Here is a 15,540-nt window from a genome sequence, read left to right as displayed (position 1 = left end):
ATCACTAGTAACCACAGCCACAAAGTCAAAATGATGTCTAAACCCCGCCTATTTAAAACATTTATATTTTTAAAATCTGATTTTAAACCTAACCTTAACCACACTTATAACCTTTTGCCTACCCCTAACCTTAAATTAGGACCAAAAAGTACATTTGGGTTTTTATGAATTTTTACTCGAGACAAATTTGACTTTGTGGCTGTGGTAACTAGTGGCAATCCAAAAAGTGTGCAGAAGAGAGAACGACCCCAGTGGGTAAAACCTGGTTAAAAAGACCTCAGTATGATGTTTTTTTACTGTCTTATTCTGGTCGCAAACTGGTTGAAAATTACATTACTTTTTATTTTTTTACGACCACCAGTTTGTGATAATTGTGACCTATTTGACTAGCTGGTCATAATTCTGACCACTATAATATGTAGTTTACTGGTCATAGTTAAGACGTCATCATAATCTGGTAATGACCACCTATTACAACTGATTATCAACATTCTTAGAAAAAAGGGTTCCAAAAGGGTTCTTCGGCTGTCCTCATAAGAGAACCCTTTTCGGTTCCAGCCGAATAACCCCTTTAGGTTCTAGATGACACCTTTTTTTCTAAGAGTGTACTGTAAAAAGTATTGCAGATGATATTTGGATATTGACAACATTGTTCGTTACGTTTCTGTGTTTCCATGGCAACCATAATCTGCAACATATTATTTAAAATAGATCAAGCAATGGCAACAACAAATCTACATCACAATTTTTTGCACATCTGCATACAGTAATTGTTTCATAATTCACCCACAGACATTACATGCATAGAAATACTGGCACACAGTATATAAATGCCCATTGTTTTAGTTGATTAATGATTAATAGGAGTGGTGTGATGGGATAGATCGTCATCAAGGACCTCTGAGCACAGAAGGCGATCTGGAGCGTAGTGGCCCTCTTCAAGAGTCATGTGATTGGTCAGATCTGCAGTGACGATAATCATTTTGTGGAATAGACACTGGCTGGAATGAGGTTTTAACCAATCAGCATTCAGGATTAGAACCACCCGTTGTATAAAAAAAATGGCATATAACACCGATCCAGAAATTCAAATATCGTCGCTAGCTAGAGTAAAAACATAGTGCTTCGTCCCCTCTTGCTTGGTAAGCTACTCTGGCTCACCAAGCCACCTAATGGATATACACTACACGCATTTAGTTTTTTTGTGTGTGAGCCCAACTGTTTCTCTAGAGAAATCAAATAATTCAAGTCAGAAATCAAGTCAGGAACAGTGGGACGTTGAGTTGTAGTTTTTATTAAGCAAATATTCAACCTAGTCTAACTCAAACGTGGTAATTAACTACAATGACCATAATCCATTTCGATATCTGTTTAGAACATCTTTCCTTGATGTTCTTCTCCCCAATATGCCACCGCTTTACTTACAAATGTAAAACAAGATTGCAGGAGAACAGGGACTACCACAGCAGTCAAATAATTTCTTCGTTTTTTGTGTACATTTTGAGAAACTGTCTTTGTTTTCCAGCTGTTTTGTTGTGTAGACTACCTGCGATCTGTTCCAACTGCTGTATGGAATGTTGACTGATGCACTCCAGCAAGCAGGCTGCCTTCAAGCAGAGATCTATTACTGCTTGCAAGTCACAAATTCCAATCCAAGCTGGGAACTGATATGCCTCCACAAATTTTGCACTCAGTGTTAAATTGACTAAAGAACAGTTTGTTGAATTTATTTAGTTGAGGTTGCCACGTGTTTCGGTATCTAAGACAGATGTAAAAAGAAATGCTATTGTGTCTTGTCCAGACTCCCTGTAATACCTCCATTCTCCCTGTCCGAAAAGCCTGGCGTTTTGTTAAATAAATCTTTTTTTGGGATAGGCCCCTTTTTTCTCCATTTCCTGTCTGAATGACGTGCCCAAAGTAAACTGCCTGTAGCTCAGGCCCTGATGCCAGGATATGCATATAATTGGTACCATTGGAAAGAAAACACTTTCAAGTTTGTCGAAATGTAAAAAGAATGTAGGAGAATATAACACAATAGATATGGGGTAGGAGAAAATCCAAAGAAAAACCAACCAGAATTTCTTTTTTGAGAGAGACTATCCTCTTAGAAATGCAAGAGAAAGGTCATATTGTAAATCCTATGGCTTCCACAGGGTGTCAGCAGTCTGTGTTCAAGGTTTCAGGCGTGTAACTTCAAAAACAAATAAGAAATAACAGTTTTAGTAGGACACAGTCTTGGAAATTCATGTTTGCGCGCCCCATGAAGAAATTACGCACCTGCTAAAATTGGTTTCCTATTGAACATACTTCTTTCCAAAAGAAATATTATAGTTTGATTACATTTTAGGGTATCTGAGGAGAAAATAGAAACATATTTTGACTTGTTGAAACAAAGTTTAGGGGTAGATTTTCAGATTCCTTTCTCTGCAAGTTGAAAGAGTGGATTACTCAAATCGATGGCGCTAACTAAGACTTTTTGGGATATAAAGAAGGATTTTATCTAACAAAACGACACTACATGTTATAGCTGGGACCCTTTGGATGCCAAATCAGAGGCAAGATTTTCAAAAAAATAAGTGAATATTTAATCGTTATATGTGAATATATGAAGCCTGTGCCGGTGGAAAAATATTTTGATGTGGGGCGCCGTCCTCAAACAATCGCATGGCATGTTTTCGCTGTAATAGCTACTGTAAATTGGACAGTGCAGTTAGATTAACAAGAATTTAAGCTTTCAGCCGGTATAAGACACTTATAAGTACCTAAACGTTTAAAATCCATAATATTTATGATTATTTATTTGAATTGCGCACCCTCCAGTTTCACCGGATGTTGTCCCGCTAGCGGGACACCGATCCTTAAGAGTTTTTTTTTAAAGATCTCAGACCTGTTAACGATGCAGTTTATGCAAGGACTGCTGTTGTGCCGAACCCCATTACCATTCTATCTGCTGTGCCAACGTCGGCTAAATGATTTTCAGTTGTTGATTTGGCTAACTTTTTTTTTTTAGCATTCCCCTGGCATTTATGGTAGTGAGTGGAAGCCCACTGCCGGAAATGTTCTCATCAATTAAATATTTGATCTCAATACTCTTTCGTGTTCCAAAAAATAGCATCTGTTATAGAGTGGACTAAGTTAAGTAGACTTTACCCATTGCATAAAAAAATTCTAATAAGTTACGTTATACATTATGTTGGCTGACAATTTGTTAGTTACGCTATCCTTTTGAACCACACAGCATATCATTGCAGCAGTATGTACCGGTAATATAACGTTACTTGGCTACTAATACATAAAACTTGCTAGTACATTAACTAAACTCAGCAAAAAAAAGAAATGTCCCTGTCTTTCAAAGATAATTTGTAAAAATCAAAATAACTTCAGATCTTCATTGTAAAGGGTTTAATAAACACTGTTTCCCATGCTTGTTTAATGAACCACAAACAATTATTTTACATGCACCTGTGGAACGGTCGTTAAGACACTAACAGCTTACAGACAGTAGGCAATTAAGGTCACAGTTATGAAAATGTAGGACACTAAAGAGGCCTATCTCCTGACTCTGAAAAACACCAAAAGAAAGATGCCCAGGGTTCCTGCTCATCTGCGTGAACGTGCCTTAGGCATGCTGCAAGGAGGCATGAGGACTGCAGATGTGGCCAGGGCAATAAATTGCAATGTCCGTACTGTGAGACGCCTAAGGCTGCGCTACAGGGTGACAGGGCGGACAACTGATCGTCCTCGCAGTGACAGACCACGCGTAACAACACCTGCACAGGATCGGTACTTCCGAACATCACACCTGCGGGACAGGTACAGGATGGCAACAACAACTGCCCGAGTTACACCAGGAACGCACAATCCCTCCATCAGTGCTCAGACTGTCCACAATAGGCTGAGAGGGGCTGGACTGAGAGCTTGTAGGTCTGTTGAAGGCAGGACCTCACCAGACATCACCAGCAACAATGTCGCCTATGGGCACAAACCCACCATCGCTGGACCAGAGGACTGGCAAAAAGTGCTCTTCACTGACGAGTCGCGGTTTTGTCTCACCAGGGGTGATGGTCGGATTCGCGTGTATCGTCGAAGGAATGAGCGTTACACCGAGGCCTGTACCTCGGAGCGGGATCGATTTGGAGGAGGGTCCGTCATGGTCTGGGGCGGTGTGTCACAGCATCATCAAACTGAGCTTGTTGTCATTGCAGGCGATCTCAATGCTGTGCGTTACAGGAAGACATCCTCCTCCTCCCTCATGTGATACCCTTCCTGCAGGCTCATCCTGACATGACCCTCCAGCATGACAATGCCACCAGCCATACTGCTCGTTCTGCGCGTGATTTCCTGCAAGACAGTAATGTCAGTGTTCTGCCATGGCCAGTGAAGAGCCCGGATCTCAATCCCATTGAGCACGTCTGGGACCTGTTGGATCGGAGGGTGAGGGATAGGGTCATTCCCCCCAGACATGTCCGGGAACTTGCAGGTACCTTGGTGGAAGAGTGGGGTAACATCTCACAGCAAGAACTGGCAAATCTGGCGCAGTCCATGAGTCGGCGATGTACTGCAGTACTTAATGCAGCTGGTGGCCACACCAGATACTGACTGTTACTTTTGATTTTGACCCCCCTTTGTTCAGGGACACATTATTCCATTTCTGTTAGTCACGTGTCTGTGGAACTTGTTCAGTTTGTCTCAGTTGTTGAATCTTATGTTCATACAAATATTTACACACGTTAAGTTTGCTGAAAATAAACGCAGTTGACGGTGAGAGAACGTTTCTTTTTTTGCTTAGTTTAGTATGCTTATTGGTCCTAGTATGGATATATTTAGTATGCCAAAAATTCCCGGATGTCGTACTAAATACGCCAAAATATGAAGTATACATGCAGTGGACATTATTTCTGTGCTTTTAGGGGCCATAATGCAATTCTTTCGAAAATGGGCGTGGCTTCACAACTTTTTCAGATTTGAAGAAAATGGTGGAAAATATGCAGCAGAAGTCTGACGAAAGCAGATACAAGTTCATTGCTTTAACTAATTATGAAAAATGTTAAGAAAATGTTGAGCAATGTAATAAAGTAATGACTTTTCAAATAAGTTACGTTACACATTATTTTGGCTGACAATTTGTTAGCTACGCTATCCTTACGAACCGCATAGGATTACAGCAGTAGGTACCGATATGTTTGCTAGCCACCTAACGTTAGTTGGCTACTAATACATCGAGCTTGCTAGGCAGTATTATTAACTATCTGCTATCTAATTAACTACCCAACGTTTATTGACTTGATTATTCACATCACTCTTAGCTAAGTGGTATAGTCGTTGTGCGTTTCAATAGACATTGTCCATTCTGGCTATCTACTCCGATTCCTAAAATGTTAGTTAGTCATTTGTTATGCTAACAAGCAAGCAAGAGGTTGCATAGCAACAGCATCAACCTCCGGTAGACAGGCGAAGTTCTAGTACGCTCAACTGGAACGATACCGTTCCTTTACAGTATACTAAAATGAACTAATAGTATATACTCATTAAGTATGTAGTATACAGTATGTTAGTATGGGTATTCGAACACAGCTCGGGTGTTTGACTTATTTGATACCATTCCACTGATTCCGCTCCAGCCATTACCAAAAGCCCGTCCTCCCCAATTAAGGTTCCACCAACCTTCTGTGTTGTAACATTGTTACATTTGTAGCTGTATAGTACTGCTGCAGCTTATGTACACTTCAGATACTCCATGTCGTTTATAAGTGCCTATATTTCATTGATTGCATGTGTTTTGCAGTAGATGTTGTTTGGAGATGGTTAATTCCTATAGCCTGTATGCTTACTTTGCTGCGTTTTCATAGTTCACACTACTGTTAAGCAATGTCCAGAGATTCTAGAAGTTTCAGACTGTCCTCAGCGCTCCCGCATGCACAGTAAAATGTATTACTCGGTGGCACCAGACACAGATCAGAGCTCCGCCAGAGTGTGCTACAAATCTCGCCTGTCGAAGTAATTAGTTATCTTGCTCTCTGCGAGATGTTTATATATATACTGCTGTAAATACTGTATGTATGCTGTTATGTGAATATCTGTTATGTCCCCGCCTCCCGCTAGCACAACAAGTGGGTAGCTGGGGCGACACGTGTACTAACTAGCTTGATAGTTAGCGACACCATGTGCTTGCTAGTTAGCGAGCACACGGCATCACCCCTGCCAACGTTATTGTGCATTAACGCCATCTACTGTACTGGAGAGCCCCGGCCTCCCGTAACTTAATTTACCAATAGAAGTATAAAAATGGGTTCGAACGCCCCGAATTGCAGGCTGCAATTGCACCCTGCTCACGAAGTTCAAGGCCGACGGCATTACTGCAGGCTGTTGTTTCCAGAAAGCAGGATCCCCCATTATAGTGAATGGGAAAATGTTAATCATGGTACCAAAATTGCTTCTATTATATCAGATGTAACGTTATGTCCTTGAACAGATTATTTAAAAATCGCACAAAAGAAATTGAGGATAATTTAGTTGCTACCACCAGCCTGCAGTACCCCGGTCGGCCTTCCACTTAAGATTCAGGAAGTGTCCGAATACCTGTACTTGCGTTCTAAATAGTGGGCATTTTGGGTATGCGAGAAAAAAGCTTTATAGTATGTCAAATTTAGAAAATGTACCATAATTAGTTAGGCTTTTTTAAACAGACACTAGATGCGGTAGATGTTCATTAAAGAGCGACTGCCTTTAAATAGCAATGAATCCCTTTGAAAACGGCCTGTGTGGCATCAATATTCGCCAAACAGTTATTCTACTGTCAAAACTGACTAAAAAGTGCAAATAAGATAGTTTTGGTAATAAAGTCAGTCTTGTCTAAAACGGAGTTTGGAACATCCGTGCATCACAACGGGTAATTGAAGGTTGGGTTTTGATTTGAGGATGTCCATTTGCCCACTAACATGGGGTGAATAGCTGCGGTGATTGCTCTCTAACCAATAGCATAGACAGGGAGACAGACCTGCCAAGCATCTTCAACTTTGTTTTCATAAGACAAATCATCGCACATTTAACTTGAGAAATATTGCACCAAGCACCTTAATTAGATGTAAAATTGAGCAAATTGAGCAAATATCCTCAGCAAAAATGTCTAAATGAATTACAGATTTCTGGAGTTAACTTCAATTCATTCTGGGGATTTTGAGAAAGTGAAATAGGTTTCTGCGTCTACAGTGTATCATGGGAGACAAACGTTAAGCAAACGTGGAATCAGTCAGGAAACGCACGTCCAAGACTGAAATCAAATTTTTCTAATGCCCTCCAAGACTAAAATCAAAATGTTCTAATGCACAACAGGAAAAAAGAATGTGCCAATCGGTGTGTTCAGTGGCTCCTTAATAAAAACACAAAATGTGAACATCTCCCCCATCTAGTGACATTTAAAAGCCCAACGATGGTATTGGGTTGCCTGATGACACCCTGAATTCAGCAAATGTATAAACTCACTGAAGGTTGTAGCTGTGAACCTTTCATTGACATGTTTTTAAACTAGCTTATGGCCCACTTGATAATCAAAACAATATAAACATTAATACAATATGAATTAACTGAACCACCAATGGGGAATTACCATCGTTCAACAATGGTAGTATACTATTGGTAGTATACTGTAATATGCTTTGTTAAAACAAAATATTGAAATACCTTTTTTTTTTAAATATATATTTAAAAACATTTGTTGGAACTGAAATTATTTTCCAATCGTTTCGTTCTGAACATAACTTTTCCTCCACTGCTCCGACAACAAGTCAATCCATAATTCATTTAAACAGCTCTCCCTATTTTCTGAATTATGCTTGTAACGTCATTAGTAGGCTACAGTAACCTATGCTTCAGAGTGAAGGGGCAGGTATCCAAAACACACGCACACCCACTGGCAAAGATTTCCCTCTGGCAGGCAGACGCTGCAATAAGTTTCTGAGTGACAGAGTGAGGGCTTTGCATATGCGCTTTATTTGCAATTTTTGTGGGACTGGAAAATGTTAAATAATGTTATTAACTGGTTCCCATGCTTTTATAATAATGGTTCTGTTCCGGGAACAGTATAGATCACTTTCGTTTTTGTGTTCCTCAAATAATATAGTAATTTTCCATATTTTAAGTCCGGTTCCCTGAACCGGTTTCAACCCTTGATTTAAAACCAACTTTTGAAAATAATAATACTGCTATGAAGACAGTAATACTCAGTCTTGTATCAGCAACAGTCTGTCTGTGAGTCTCTTCAACAGTCTGTGGTGGAAATTCCAGGCCACCGACATTGTAGTTAACAGATTAATAGATTATCAAATCACAGTGATTAGGTAGGTTCCCACTTCCTGCAATGCCAAACACATTTTACATTACATTTTTGTCATTTAGCAGACACTCTTATTCAAGGCGACTTACAGGAGCAATTAGGATTACTCAAGGGCACCGACAAATTCTTCACCTAGTAAGTTTGGGGATTTGAACCAGCAACCTTTCGGTTACTGGCCCAATGATCTTAACCGCTAGGCTACTGTACCTCCACCACTTCTGCATTATAGATCGAGGAAATCTGAGACACCAGAGTAGTGCCTCTTCTCGTGGCGTTTTCTGTCTCCATCTTGGGAGAAGGGTTGACCACAGATAGAACATTGGTATGGCTTCTCTCCAGTGTGAACTAGCATGTGTCTCTTCAGTGTCTCTTTCGAAAGAATCGTTTTCCACAGTCTCTGCACTGATGATTTCTCTCTCCAGTATGACTCCTCCTCACGTGTCTCAACATGCCATCTCTGCGAGTAAAATACTTTCCACATTCCGAACAAGGATAGGTTGCTCTTTCTCCAGAGGTATTATGTGTTAGTATATGTCTTTGGTATGATTTTGTATATGGAAAACTCTTCCCACACTCAGTGCAGTGATACGGTGTCTCTCCAGTGTGTATTCGCATGTGTATTTTCATGTTGCGACACTCCTTCCTGCAAATTGTGCAGAGAAATTGTTTTATTTTGCTCAAATGTGTTTTGTGTCTTTCAAAATGTTTGTGTGTTAGCTAAAGTTTATCAAGCTGCTTCAATCGGACAAAGCTTTTCAAACAGTCAGAGCAGTGGAAATTACATTCCTCCTTCATATGTGTTTTTTGGTGTAATTTAAGATTATCTAATCGAGCAAACCTTTTTTCACAGTCAGGGCAGTCGTAAGGCTTCTCTCCTGTATGTGTTCGCTGATGTCTTATAAGACGATTCTCTTCTTTGAAGCTCTTACCGCAGTCGGAGCAGATGTATGGCTTCTCTACAGTAAAGAAACTCTCGGTCCAGTCATCAGGAGTATCTTCAGGATCCTCTTCAATCTCCTGCGTTGTTTGGGGTTGTTGCAATTTTTCTGAGTGTTGATTCTTTCTAATTGAACTTTTGCAAGACAATTCTTTTCCTGGCTGTGATTGGCCTATTTTTCCTGCTCTTCTTCCTGGCTCTGCTGGCGGTACTTTGCTGTGTGTGTACACGGTCTACCTTCAGTTTAGTTTCTTTTGTCCGTGTGACATGTTTCTCTTTCATATGTATTTTTTTGTGTAATTTAAGTTTATCTAATTAAGCAAAACTTATGTCGCAAACAGGGCAGTGGTGAGGCTTCTCTCCAGTATGTGATCGCTGGTGTCTTATAAGACCCCTCACTTTTCTAAAGCTCTTACTGCAGTCGGAGCACTAGTGTGGCGTCTCTCCTCCAGGACTGAAACCCTCGATCCATTCATCAGAGTCATCAGTATCTAGGGGCTCTTCTCCATTCTCCTGCGTTGTTTGGGGTTTATGTGGTCTTTCTGAGTTTTGCTTCTTCTTTTCTGTTTGGCACTGGGTATTGGCTGGGCATTGCTGTTTGCTATGTGAAAGCACACTGTCTACAGTTGCCGCATTCCTGGCAGCTTTGAAGTTATTCTCTGGGAGGTCCTGTTGCTTTTCCACAAGTTCAGTTTGACAAATGCGTGTGACAGCTTCATCCAGTGTTATTTCTGGGTCCGTTTGTAATTGCTCAGACAGTCTTCTGTCAAGTAATCCCCTGACTAGACTGTCTCTTATCATCTCACTGAGCAGAGCTCCATAACCACAATGTTCTGACAAACAATGAAGTGCAGTGATAAAAATCATCAGCTGTCTCTCCTGCTTCCTGTTGTCTTTGGTTGAATTTTGTTCGTTCTAATATTACATTCCTCCTAACTGCCAAATGTCCATCTTGCTGCTCATTATTAGAACTGTGGAAGTGTTCCCGCTCGATCAGGTTGTCATCTTGCAGGTCTTCTGAGGTGTCCATCTCCTCTGCCTGGAAATACATTTAAAATAGCATAATTACTAGTAGGCCTATAGTCTCTGTTCTCTAAAACAACATAATTTTGTAATAGGCTATAATGTCTATGTTTCATTATGGTTAAAGTCCAAATTAGAATAGATAGCATATACAATAAATAGCTAAACAAATAACAGGTCTACACATCTTTAGAGTAGAAGCTAGGTCTAATCATTTGAAATACCTAGCAGTATCAACATGATAATGCTGATTTGTTTGTCATTAGGCCTAGAGATCACTAGTGATCTATGTTAGAGAAAGTTAATTGACAGTATAAGTTGACAAACGTTTTTTCACGATTTCAGTTATCATAAATCAAAGCAAATTTTGGGGCTCATTCAGTAGGTTTTACATCATTAAGTAGAATCATATTGAAAATAATGTTAAAAGTATTATTTATATTCCTAAAACATAAGTTGAAAATGATAACAACAAAACACCGGTTATAAACGTCCAAAATCATCATCAATACACGCAGAAATAAGTTGTGATATTTTGAAGACCAAACATAAAAATTACTCCCTCCACATACATGTCACACTTGTGTTCAGATTACTTATATTTTGCTAGCTTCGATGCAACCAAGAGTTGTGACATTGTGCACCCTCTTGGTTGCTAATATTTTGATAAATTAGTACCTTATAAACGGCACACATAACATTTACCAAGCGGCCACTCTAAACTGGAAATGATTAGCTTGTTCTACTGAAATCAATAGCATGCGTATTCTAGTCAAGGCGCATCTTCTATAACTAGTGCTGTAAACACCTTATCTATTAAAATACTTTCCATAATGTCTATACACCATCATATACATACACACAGAGGGTACAAAACATTAGGAACACCATCCTAATATTGAGTTGCACACCTGAATTCATCGGGGCATGGACTCTACAAGTTGTCAAAAGTTTTCTACAGGGATGATGGCCCGTGTTGACTCCAATGCTTCCCACAGTTGTGTCAAGTTGGCTGGTAGTAGATGGATCTCTACTCCGAATAGCTCATTCCATCTCATCCCACAGATGCTCAATTGGATTGAGATCTGGTGACCGGGCAGGCCATTGCAGTAAACTTGATTCACTCATGTTCGTGGAACCATTCCTGGACAATCCTAGCCTTGTGGCATAGGGTATTATCCCACAGGAAAAAAATCTATTTGCAGTTGTGTTTTAATCAAGGGGCCCAATGTTTTTTACTGAAAGAAGTGGAACTAAGGTTGTCGGGTACCATACCCCATTCGTGTCAACGTACCTTTGAGTTGTGCATTCTTTTATGGCTACTGGACTGCCAGTTGACTAAATGTAGCCTTTCGGTTGCTCTGCATAAGCCTTTCGGTTGCTCTGCATGCATCAGTATCAGGCTCCTTTGTCCTCTTTCATCAATTACCCGTTTTCGACCACTGGTCTGTCGTTGGCTGGATGTCCAGCAGTGTTGCAGTTCTTGACACACTCAAACCGTTGCACCGTGTTATAGCCCTATTAAGACAGGTATTATTAGAGATGTTGGTTTTGTAATTATTATCCAAGCATGTGTATTATTCCAGAGGACGATTCACACAGGATTAGTTTTTCCAAACTGCCCCCTGTAATTCTTATTTTTTTTCCAGATTTAATTGACTTATGACGGAAGCCTGGAGGTTTTCATCGTAGGCGTGAAGATATTTCAACATCTTGTCTCCACTGATAACTCGTGCCCGGCTGCCAAATCTATAGGCCTCCCTACACAATTTTTGAGGAAGTGTGGTCATAATTATAGTTTTAGTGATCCATCCATGGTAGACATCCTCCTTCCTAATAACAATGCCATACATTCTGCTGATTTCAGCTGCTGAACCGTATTCGCACTTGACTGTGTTTATGGATGAGAAAGTGAACTTGCCATTTCCAAAACGTTTAGCGGGGATGCTGCTTTGCGATCTATTGCCGAGGACAGGGCTCTCCAACCCTGTTTGTAGAGAGCTACCATCCTGTAAGATTTTCACTCCACATCTGATTCAATAATTACACTGAACACAAATATAAAACGTAACATGTAAAGTGTTGGTCCCATGTTTCATGAGCTGAACAAAAATTTGTTTACATCTCTGTTAGTGAGCATTTTATCCTTTGTCAAGATAATACATCCACCTGACAGGTGTGGCATATCAAGAAGCTGATTAAACAGCATGATTATTACACAGGTCCACCTTGTGCTGGGGACCATAAAAGGCCACTAAAATGTGCAGTTTTGTAGCACAACATTTCCACAGATGTCTCAAATTGAGGGTGCATGCAATTGTCATGTATTTAGTTTTACTTAACTAGGCAAGTCAGTTAAGAACGAAGTCTTATTTACAATGACGGCCTACCAAAAGGCCTCCTGCGGGGACGGGGGCTGGCATAAAAAAAATATTACAAATAAATATATAAATACAGAACAAAACACACATGACAAAAAAAACACTACATAAAAAGAGACCTAAGACAACAACATAGCAAGGCAGCAACACATGACAACACAGCATGGTAGTAACAACATGACAACATGGTAGCAGCACAAAACATGGTACAAACATTATTGGGCACAGACAACAGCAAAGGGCAAGAAGGTTGAGACAACAATACATCACGCAAAGCAGCCACAACTATCAGAGTGTCCATGTTTGTCTTTGAATTAAGAGATTGAGATAAAACTCTCCAGTTTGAGTGTTTGTTGCAGCTCGTTCCAGTGACAACCTCAAGCTCTAAACCCTCAGAGGTAGTAATCACCCCTGTGGGGAGAGGGGCATTCTTCTTACCAAACCCCATGACCTTTGTTTTGGAGGTGTTCAGAACAAGGTTAAGGGTAGAGAAAGCTTGTTGGACACTAAGAAAGCTTTGTTATTGAGCATTTTACACAACATCTGGGGAGGGGCCAGCTGAGTATAAGACTGTATCATCTGAGAGTTTGCTACTGCCCGAGCTATGTTGTTGATGGAAATTGAGAAGAGTGTGGGGCCTAGGATCGAGCCTTGGGGTACTTCCTTGGTGACAGGCAGTGGCTGAGACAACAGATGTTCTGACTTTATACACTGTACTCTTTGAGAGAGGTAGTTAGTAAACCATGCCAAAGACCCCTCAGAGACACCAATACTCCTTAGCCGGCCCACAAGAATGGAATGGTCTACAATGTCAAAAGCTTTGGCCAAGTCAATAAAAATAGCAGCAACACATTGCTTAGAGTCAAAGGCAATGGTGACATCATTGAGGACCTTTAAGGTTGCAATGGCACATTCATAACCTGAGCGGAAAGCAGATTGCACACCAGAGAGAATACTATAGACATCAACAAAGCCAGTCAGTAGATTATTGACACGTTTTTCCAACACTTTTGATAAAAAGGGCAAAATAGAAATAGGCCTATAACAGTTAGGATCAGCTTGATCTCCCCCTTTAAATGAAGGATGAACCGTGGCTGCCTTCCAAGCAATGGGAACCTCCCCAGAAAAGAGAGACAGGTTAAAAAGGTCAGAGATAGGCTTGGCGATGATAGGGGCAGCAACCTTAAGGACGGGTCTAAACCATCTGACCCAGATATTTTTTTGGGGTTAAGTTTCAGAAGCTCCTTTAGCACCTCAGACTCAGTGACTGCCTGCAGGGAGAAACTTTGTAGCAGAGGAAAACAAGGGAGAAGCATCGGGATAGTCACATTAGAAGATCGGGGATAGTCACATCTCAACTGGCCTACCTGGTTAAATAAAGGTTATATATATATATATATATATTTTTTTTTTTTTAAAGGTGGGAGATGAGGAAATGTTGGATGGGCAAGGAGGCATGGCTGAGTCAAATAGGAATCCTGACTTAATGAAGTGGTGATTAAAGAGCTCAGCCATGTACTTCTTGTCAGTAACAACCACATCATCAATATTAAGGGAAATGGGCAGCTGTGAGGAGGAGGGTTTATTCTCCAGGTCTTTAACTGTTTTCCAGAACTTCTTGGGGTTAGACCCACAGAGAGAGAAATGATGACTGCGGTAATGTCCACCAGAGCTGTTAGAGAATTCAATGTTCATTTCTCTACCATAACCCACCTACAATGTCATTTTAGAAAATTTAGCAGTAGGTCCAACCAGCCTCAAATCAAATCAAATTTGATTGGTCACATACACATGGTTAGCAGATGTTAACGCGAGTGTAGCGAAATGCTTGTGCTTCTAGTTCCGACAGTGCAGTAATATGTAACAAGTAATCTAACAATTCCAAAGTAATCGAACAACCGCAGACCATGTGTAACCACGCCAGCCCAAGACCTCCACATCCGGCTTCTTCACCTGCGGGAATGTCTGATGGTAGGGGGAGCGGGGTGTTGAGGAGAATTTCAGGGGCTGTAATAAATCCCTTTTGTGGGGGAAAACTAATTATCATTGGCTGGGCCTGGCTCCCAAGTGATTGGGCCTATGCCCTCCCAGGCTCACCCGTGGCTGCGCCCCAGTAAAATCCATAGATTATTAGGGTCTAATTTATTTATTTCAATTGACTGAATTCCTAATTAAACTGATGCATTTGGCAATGTTCAACTTCAATTCATTGGCACTGTGAAGAATAGCCGTACTCATTGATAGCCTAATATATACTTTAACATACTTTTGGTGAATTTACGAGGCATTGATAGATACAGACTACCAAAATACAGCCTATATCCACGGGTCTGACTGTCTCTCTTTTTGTACCTTCTTACCTCTTCAATAAGCTTTTCCTCGAAACATGCGTTGTCTTGCATCTTGAGTGGCTTAGTCATCAGTATATTGGGGCTCCTCTTTAATCTCGGTTCTCCTGCATTGTTTGGGGCAGTGCTTGGTCCTCAAATTCCGCCACTTTCTGTTAACACCGCCGTTTTGTATCCCAAACGAAAGGGGTGCGGGTAAAACAAGAAGCTGAAAACCAACGAAGTCTGCTGTGCTATTGTATACACACCTGTTTTGTCTGCTCGTCTTTCACTTAGATTTGATTCAAAGTTAAATAATGTTATTTATTTAAAGCCCATCTCACACGATCCTTGTTGTTACTGCACATCTATCCCACTGTATGATTAGCTATTCGAACCCAGACGCACTGTGTTGAGGTTTTTAAAACAAGCTTAACTGGTTAGCTAGCTAAACTACTGATTGAGAACGAATCAAGCTGACTATTTTCTGCAGACATAGCCACTCTAGAATTACAATTTTACATGACCGGATGCAAATCA

The 15,540-nt window shown here is 40.5% G+C and overlaps 1 long non-coding RNA gene across 1 annotated transcript; it reads right to left on the bottom strand.

The window, feature by feature from the left end:
* Window positions 1–9,556: 9,556 nt before the first annotated feature.
* LOC115196190 (uncharacterized) lies at window positions 9,557–15,540 on the bottom strand. Its single transcript, XR_003878810.1, has 2 exons — window positions 15,034–15,540; window positions 9,557–10,308 (listed from the first exon to the last, which is right to left on the bottom strand). It is a non-coding gene; the product is annotated as an uncharacterized LOC115196190 (long non-coding RNA).

Source organism: Salmo trutta, chromosome 6 (genome assembly GCF_901001165.1).
Source record: "Salmo trutta chromosome 6, fSalTru1.1, whole genome shotgun sequence".
Lineage (NCBI taxonomy): Eukaryota > Metazoa > Chordata > Actinopteri > Salmoniformes > Salmonidae > Salmo > Salmo trutta.
Note: the sequence above shows the minus strand (reverse complement) of the source record. Positions and strands in the feature narration are given on the sequence as shown.